Raw genomic sequence first — 8,461 nt, 5'->3', positions numbered from 1 at the left:
TTGAGTTATAGTCATTTTACAATGTTGTATCAATTCTTGGTGTACAGCACAATTTTTCAGTCATACATTAATATACATTTATTTGTTTTCATATTCTTTCTCATCATGAGCTACTACAAGATCTTGAATGTATTTCCCTGTGCTATACAGTATAAACTTGTTTATTCTATACACACCTGTCAGTATCTGCAAATCTCGAACTTCTGGGAGAAGGTTTTATCATTAGTTCAATTTCATTTCTTGTAATAGTCTAGTCAGATTTACTGCTGCTTCTTGAGTCAGGTTTGGTAGTTGTGTCTTTCTAGGAATGTGTCTATTTCATGTACGTTTTCTAATTTGTTGGCATATGATTATTCATAGTTTTTCCTTTTGATCATTTTTATTACTGAGAGGTCAGCAGTGATGTCTACTCTCTCATTCCTCATTTTTGTGATTTGAGTCTTTCTCTTTTTTCCTTGGTCACTGTATCCTGAACTGATTTTCCATTCCTTAAGGGGGTTTCAATCTGTAGTTTGAGAAACATGAACTTGGGCACATAGGTAACCTCTTTGGCCTTCTGTTACAAGAGAGCCTCTTAAGGGGCTTCCAAGTTCTCACATTTTAAGGTTCCCCAGTGAAGACGTATAAATGGCCAATAGGCACATGAGACAGTTCTCAATATCGCTAAGTATCAGAGAAATGCAAATTAAAACTGCAATGAGGTATCATCTCACACCAGTCAGAATGGCCATCATTAAAAAGTCTACAAATAAGAACTGCTGGAGAGGGTGTGGAGAAAAGGGAACCCTTCCTACACCATTGGGAATGTAGTTTAGTGCACTCATTGTGGAAAACAGTATGGAGATTCCTCAAAAAACTAAAAATAGACTTACTATATGATCCAGCAATCCCACTCCTGGCCATATAGAGGGAGCTCTAATTTGAAAAGACACATGCACCTCAGTGTTCCTAACAGCACTGTTTACAATAGCCAGGACATGGAAACAACCTAAATGTCCATTGACAGACGACTAGATAAAGAAGTTGTGGTATATTTATACAAAGGAATACTGCTCAGCCTTAACAAGCAATAAAATAATGCCATTTGCAGCAACATGGATGGACCTGGAGATCATCATTCTAAGTGCAGTAAGCCAGAAAGAGAAAGAAAAATACCATATACTATCACTCATATGTGGAATCTAAAAAAAGGTTCATTAGTGTCTTCTTTTTTCTATCTACAAAACAGAAACAGACCCACGGACTTAGAAAACAAATATAGTTACTGGGGGGATAGGGGATAGAAAGGGATAAATTGGGAGTTTGACATCTGCAAATATTAACTACTATATGTAAAACATATAAACAACAAATTTATACTGTATAGCACAAGGAACTATATATAATTTCTTTTAGTAAGCTATAAAGAAAAAATATGAAAGTGAACATATGTATGTGTATGTATGACTGAAACATTATGCTGTATGCTGGAAATCGACACGTTGCAAACTGAGTATACGTCATTACAAAAACAAAAGATGAAAAAGATTTTATGGGGCTTTTCCAGAGGATTGCGAGTTTCTTGTCACACATTTCCCAATGCGGAGTCCTATTTAGGTAACTGGTACATCTACAATAGTGATTCCCATAATGTAATTCCCTGCCAGCAACTTCAGCACTGCTTGAGAGCTTGTTAGAAATGCTAATTCTCAGACCAGCTGAATCAGAAACTCTGGGGTGGAACTGAACAATTTGTGCTTTTTACAACCCTCCAGCTGATTCTGATATATGCTAAATCCTGAGAACCACTGGTCTAGAACACTGTCTTTTTTCAAACAGGCTCCTTACCTCACTAGCCTTTTGAGTGTCTGTTTCTACAACTCTTCCTTCCATCTCACTCCTCATTTTTTCTTGGCAAAAATCCATTCTGCAGTATCTCAAGGTATCAGAATAGCGTAGTAGGGCACTTCCAATAAACTGAAACATAAATCCAGTCATTCCTAGCCTAATGTGTGCAGAGTCCCTGCAGAGATACCCCAACGGTCTTGGGAAGGGAGCAAGTCCAGTTTAGAGGAGAATTTTTACGCTCTCTAGCAGAAAAGACCACGGTTCCTCTTCTCTCCCAGTTCTTGATCATACCTGTGCCTTCATGGATGCGTTGGTATGCTGGGCTGTTTGGTTGCTGTTTTTTTTTTTCTTTGTTTGTTTGTTTTTTAATAGATATATTATGTAAGAACTGTTGCTTCTCTGTTTTCATATTTTTCATTTTTGCCGTCTTAGGTTTTGCCAGCATAGATATTATCCTTTCCCTGGGTCAGAAAAAGCCCCTTAAGTTGTCTGTCATATAAGTAGGGTCCTCTAGAGTAGCTCACACTTGTGATGAATCTCTGTAGAGTGAGGTTTCATTAAGATGGGTTTGTATTTTTCTGTTTTTATCTCCATTTTACTTCTTTGCTAGACATATTATGTAGCATATAAGTGAAATTTTTATTTTTTAACAGTCCTTAAGAGCTAAAGGAAATGGATGATATTTAGCCCATAATTCTTCTTTTCCCCCCTAAAGAGGAAACCTACTGCATTCTGTGCATTTAGCCATTTTGATTTGTTAAAACTAGTTTTCTGTTTCCACAGCCATGTTATTGTATAGTTGAAAAGTCAAGAGACCTAGATTCTAATATGAAAACTAGAAAATGGTAAATTAACTAACCATTAACTTGTACTTTTGAACAAATCACATATCATCTCTGACTCTCAATTTCTTTATTTATGAAATATAGATAATGCCTTCTCAAACCAACTTACAGCATTGCTTTTGGAATTTAAGTAACTAGTTCAGTTTATACAGTGCCTCTTGTATGCTAGGCAACAGGAATAAAACAAAATGGGGTGGGGTGGGGGATCCTTGTTCTATTGGGGCATACATTCCTATTGATGACAATGGATGGACAATAAAAAATAGCAAGTTTAAAAGAAAAGATACAATTTCCCATGGAGGGAAGAAGCAGCCCAAATGTCTGAGGTAGGGGTGTACCTGGATTATTCAGGGAGCAGAAAGGGGACCAGAGTGCCTGGAGTGGAGTTAAGGGGTGAAGTAGCAGGAAGTGAGGTTGAAGAGGTGACATGGGTGGAGGCAGAGGACAATCCGGGTCTTGAGTCCATTGTCACGACTTTGGCTTTTACACTGAGTGAGAACAGAGCCATTACAGAGTTTTGAACAGAGGAGTGACATGATCTGATTAAGTTTTAAAACAATCACCCTGACTTCTTTGTTAAAGAACAAACCATGGGGGTGCAGGGTTGGAAGGAAGAGACCAGTTATATGGATGATAGTGGTTTTCTGCAGAAAAGTTGCCAAGAAGATGATAAGTGGATATAACTTTGAAGATAGATTCAGCAGGTATGACTGACGGATTAGATGGGTTGGTTGAGAGAAAGACAGGAGTCAAGAATGACAGCAACATGTCTGAAGTGTAGGGACGAAAGGATAGAGTTGTCGCTCCTTTCTTCCTTCTCCCTTAATTCCCACAACGTTGAGCAGAGATCTGTGGATACCTTCTTCAAAATGACATCTGTCCCTTGTTTCAGGCCACCCTCAGTCATCCAAAGTTTGTATCTCAGAGTGCTAGTCCCATAAGATTCACTGTGGAAAGTAGTTCAGTAGGCAGATAAGAAATTTGGGAAACACTTCATTTTACATCTCCTTCAGAGCCTTACAGTAAAGGCTCTGAGAAGATCTGCAAAAAGACATCCTTTTTACTTTAGTATAGCCTTCCTTTATTTCACATTGAAATATCTTTTATTAACTGTTTACTTATGTTACGAAGAACATGCTAAGATACATGTTTGGAAATGCTCAACTAGACCACCTTGCCTTCCAGGATATCCTCCAAGCCTCTTACCTTTTTTTTTAAATTAAAAAAAAAACTTAGTGAAGTATAGTCAGTTTACAGTGTGTCAATTTCTGATGTACAGCATGTTTTAGTCATACATATACATACACATATTTTCATATTCTTTTTCATTATAGGTTTACTATAAGATATTGAATATAGTTCCCTGTGCTATACAGTAGGAACTTTTTGTTCATCTATTTTATATATAGTAGTTAGTATCTGCAAGTCTCAAACTCCCAATTTATCTCTTCTCATCATCTCTCCCCCTAGTAACAGTATTTGTTTTCTATGTCTGTGAGTCTATTTCTGTTTTGTAAATACGTGATACCATATCGTATTTTTTTTTCTCTTTCTGGCTTACTTCACTTAGAATGACGATCTCTAGGTCCATCCATGTTGCTGCAAATGGTATGATTTTATTGTTTTTTTTTTTATGGCTGAGCAGTATTCCATTTTATCTATGTATACCACAACTTCTTTTTCCAGTCATCTGTCAATAGACATTTAGGTTGCTTCCATGTCTTGGCTATTGTAAATAGTGCTGCTATAAACTTTGGGGTTCATGTATCTTTTCAAATTAGAGTTCCCTTTAGATATATGCCCAGGAGTGGGATATCTGGATCATATGGTAAGTCTATTTTTAGTTTTTTGAGGAATCTCCATACTGTTTTCCATAATGACTGCACCAAACTACATTCTCATACTACCCATACCAATCTATAGATTTAATGAGATCCCTATCAAATTACCCAGGATATTTTTCATAGAACTAGAACAAATAGTCCTAAAATTTATATGGAATCACAGAAAGACCCAGAATTGCCAAAGCAATACTGAAGAAAATGGGCAAAGCTGGAGGAATAACCCTCCCAGACTTCAGACAATACTACAGAGCTACAGTAGTCAAAACAGCATGATATTGGCACAAAAACAGACACATGGATCAGTGGAACAGAATGGAGAGCCCAGAAATAAATCTACACACTGAAGGTCAATTAACCTTCAACAAAGTAGGCAAGAATATACAATGGAGAAAAGGCAGTTTTTTCGGCAAATGGTGTTGGGGAAAACTGGACAGCTGCATGTAAATAAATGAAGTTAAAACACTCTCTCATGCCATACAAAAAATAAATTCAAAATGGCTTAAAGGCTTTATGAATAAGACAAGACACTATAAACCTCCTAGAAGAAAATGTAGGCAAAACATTTTCTGACATAAATCTTAGCATTGTTGTCCTAGGGCAGTCTACCCAGGCAATAGAAATAAAAGCAAAAAGCAAAAATAAACAATTGGGACCTAATTAAACTTATAAGCTTTTGCCTAGCAAAGGAAACCATAAAACAAAAAGACAATCTACAGAATGGGAGAAAATATTTGCAAATGATGCGACTGACAAGGGCTTAATTTCCAGAATATACAAACAGCTCATAGAACTTAGTAACAAAAAAAGCCAAACAACCCAATCCAAAAATGGGCAGAAAACCTAAACAAGCAATTCTCCAATGAAGACATACAAATGGTCAATAGGCACATGAAAAAAATGCTCAAAATTGCTAATTATCAGAGAAATGCAAATCAAAACTACAATGAAGTATCACCTCGCACTAGTCAGAATGGCCATCATTCAAAAGTCCACAAACGATAAATGCTGGAGAATGTGTCAAGCCTCTTATTAACTATTGCCACATATTTTCCCACAGTACAATTTTGCCACGTCATTTTTTTCTCAAAGATCACATAGGGATCCTCTTGTCTAGAGGATTAACTCAAGTCCCCTCAACTCCACATTCAACTTTGTCCATGGTCCAGCCCCAGTCTTGCAGGCCTGGTGCTCAAGTGCTGTCAGTGGCTTCCAGTTCTGCTGGATACATTCTGGTCCTTTCTCTGGTGAATCCTCGTGGGCCATCCCACAGCTTTTCTGCTTAGATAATTTTTGCTTATCATACAGTGCCCAGCAGAAAACTCCTTCTGGGCAGCTGCCTGTGACCCCCCGAATCTGTGGCAAAGTCTTCTCTGATTAAATCCTCCAGCACATATGGAACAGGTGATTCATGTCGTCCTTAACATACATTGTCTTGTATTAATATTAACACTGAAACTTGTGCACTGTTATTTAAAGTTCTATTTCCTTAAAAGCAAGGATTATCTATTGGTCTTCTTAGTGTCCCCCATGACCTTACCTAATAAGTTGTTTCCTGTATTTATAGACATGTTTATAAATATTTCCTGAATTCAAGTGAGGTCAAATAGGTTATGAGAGTATAGTAACAGGATTTACTATTTTCCAGTTTTATTGTGCTATGTATTCGTCCTTATCTCATTCTTCCATTCTGTATGCCAGTGGGCTTGCGTGTATTTGGGTGCGTGCATTTCTTGACACGGCACGCTTTTGCATGCCTAGAGTGGGCTCAGATATGAGGAATTCAGGTGGTGGGAAACTAAGAAATGCTGGAACCAGGAAAGAACATATTGCTGGGGAGACTGAGACAATTGTCGGCTTGGTCTTTTTGGAAAGGGCAGCCAATAGTTGTGTATATGGTGTCTACGAGCCTTGACAAATGTGGACTTGCTTCCACCAGCAGCTGTGCATTTGAGGGAGGTGTATTGCTGGAGTAGGTGCAGTGATGAATGATGCTTGAGGTCCGGCAAGCTGCCCTGTCATGGCCTGGAGGATCCACCCATCAATCAGAGCTATGCTTATTCCAGGACCAAGGATGTAGGAAACAGGATTCAGTTTCCTTGGGAGAAGCTTGCAGGTGTTAGACAAGGTGTCCCAGATAAGCAGGCCAGGCAGCTGTGCTAATGACGACTTGGTTGCTGGGCAGCACCCCAGGACACACAAGCTGGGCCATCAGTAGTAATCAGAGTTAAAGACTGGCTAGAGGTACCCAGAGCTCATCCCAGGAAGCAATTCATTTCTTAGCTTTTGGGGGCACCCAGGAAAGTGTACACTTACACCTTTTCCTCTCGGACTCAAGTTTCCTCCTCTGTAAATTAGGGAACCTAATGCCTATTACCTTGGAGTGCTGTTGGGACAATTAAATGAGGTAATATACATAATGTGCCTTGTTTAGCACTTGGCACATAGCAGGTCCTCCATAAATGCTTTTATCCATTCCAGTATCTGCCAACGGGGCACTGAAGCTCCTGTTGTGATCAGTATTAGCTCAGAAAATGGGTCAACTGAGCCTGTACGTAAATCTCTCAGTAACAGCAAGAGCTGCACAGGCCTGGGGAAGGTTGGGGCAGACAGGAAAGACAGCCAGCTGGACATCAAGCCCTAGACTCAGCATGATCACTATATCCTTAGGGACCAAGCAAATGAAAATAAGTACGCTAAAAGAGCAGCCGGAAGAGAATAATAATAACGGAGACCAATAGCAAGCATTTCAGTCCTTACTAAGTGATGGCTACTGCTCTAAGCATTTTACTTTCTCCCACAAACCTAAGGACTGTCATAATCCCACATATTCATGAGGTGTTCGAAGGCTAGGTTATGCAGCTAATACACAACAGATTGTGGACTGACCAGAAAGGAGAATTCCCTGATGGTTGGGGATTTTCGACCCTAGAGTGGATGACTAGAATAGATGTGTAAAGCTTTTAGAGTCAGGAAAAAAAAAAGTTGCAGAGCTGGGGGACCCGAAGCATGACCCTGCCTAGAGATGGAAGAATGGGCTAACTCACTGGGTTCCCACAAGGCAGTCTTGGGCCTAGCTGAGACTTACTGCATCAGAGTCATCCAGAAATCTTTTTAGAAATAATCATTTCTTAAGCCTTATCCCTGGAGGCTGTAACTCAGGAGGCCTTGGTGGTCCCAGGGCTCAGTGTCTGAAAAGCCACAGGGCAGTTCTGAGAAGCAGCTGCCCTTGAGAGCCTCTCAGCCAGGTAGCTTTTCCAGTTAGCACCCAGATTCCTGGCTCAAGGTCACTTCCTTCATCCTTGCTTTGCAATTGAGACAGGTAGGCTGTGTGGCTGAGATGTAGTCAGATTGGCATGATGGTTTCTCTTGGCCCCGCTACCTTCCAGATGCAGAGCCTGCAAACTGTATTCTCGGGCTTTCTGTTGAGGCGGTGCTGTGGATCACACAGGCAGCAAGGCCGCCGGCTGACCACTGGGTGGCATCCCTGTCCTTCCTTTTCTTGCCAGATTCCTGCTTGGCAGCCACAGTTCTTGTCAGAGTGCTCCTGTGGCCTCTTGCCAGCGTCTGTTCTGACAACAGTGATATGCAGTCAGTGGTGCCCACACAGCTCCTGGACCCGCAGGGGAGGGGCTTTAGACCCCCAGGCAGGCCATGGGTGAGTGGACAGAATGGGTACTCTCTCTCTATGTATATTTTACTTTATATATATATTTATTGAAGCATAATCAGTTTACAATGCTGTGTCAATTTGTGGTGTGCAGCACAATGCTTCAGTCATATAGGAACATGCATTTATTCGTTTTCATATTCTTTTACACTGTAAGTTACTACAAGATAGTGAATGTAGTTCCCTGTGCTATACAGTATAAACTTGTTGATAATCTATTTTATATATATTAGTTAGTATCTGCAAATCTTGAAGAATGGGTGCTTTTGAAGGTGAAG

General features: G+C 39.8%; 1 long non-coding RNA gene across 1 annotated transcript in view; it reads left to right on the top strand.

Moving 5' to 3' along the window:
- The first annotated feature begins 8,071 nt into the window (after positions 1-8,071).
- The window catches only part of LOC123619137 (uncharacterized), a 135,538-nt gene continuing 135,148 nt past the window's right edge, over positions 8,072-8,461 (top strand). The window contains exon 1 of the long non-coding RNA XR_012507567.1: positions 8,072-8,171. This is a non-coding gene — a long non-coding RNA (uncharacterized LOC123619137). The remainder of the gene's footprint in view (positions 8,172-8,461) is intronic.

The sequence above is a fragment of the Camelus bactrianus genome, chromosome 6, assembly GCF_048773025.1.
Source record: "Camelus bactrianus isolate YW-2024 breed Bactrian camel chromosome 6, ASM4877302v1, whole genome shotgun sequence".
Lineage (NCBI taxonomy): Eukaryota > Metazoa > Chordata > Mammalia > Artiodactyla > Camelidae > Camelus > Camelus bactrianus.
The sequence above is the reverse complement of the archived record's forward strand: the minus strand, read 5'-3'. Positions and strand labels throughout refer to the sequence as shown.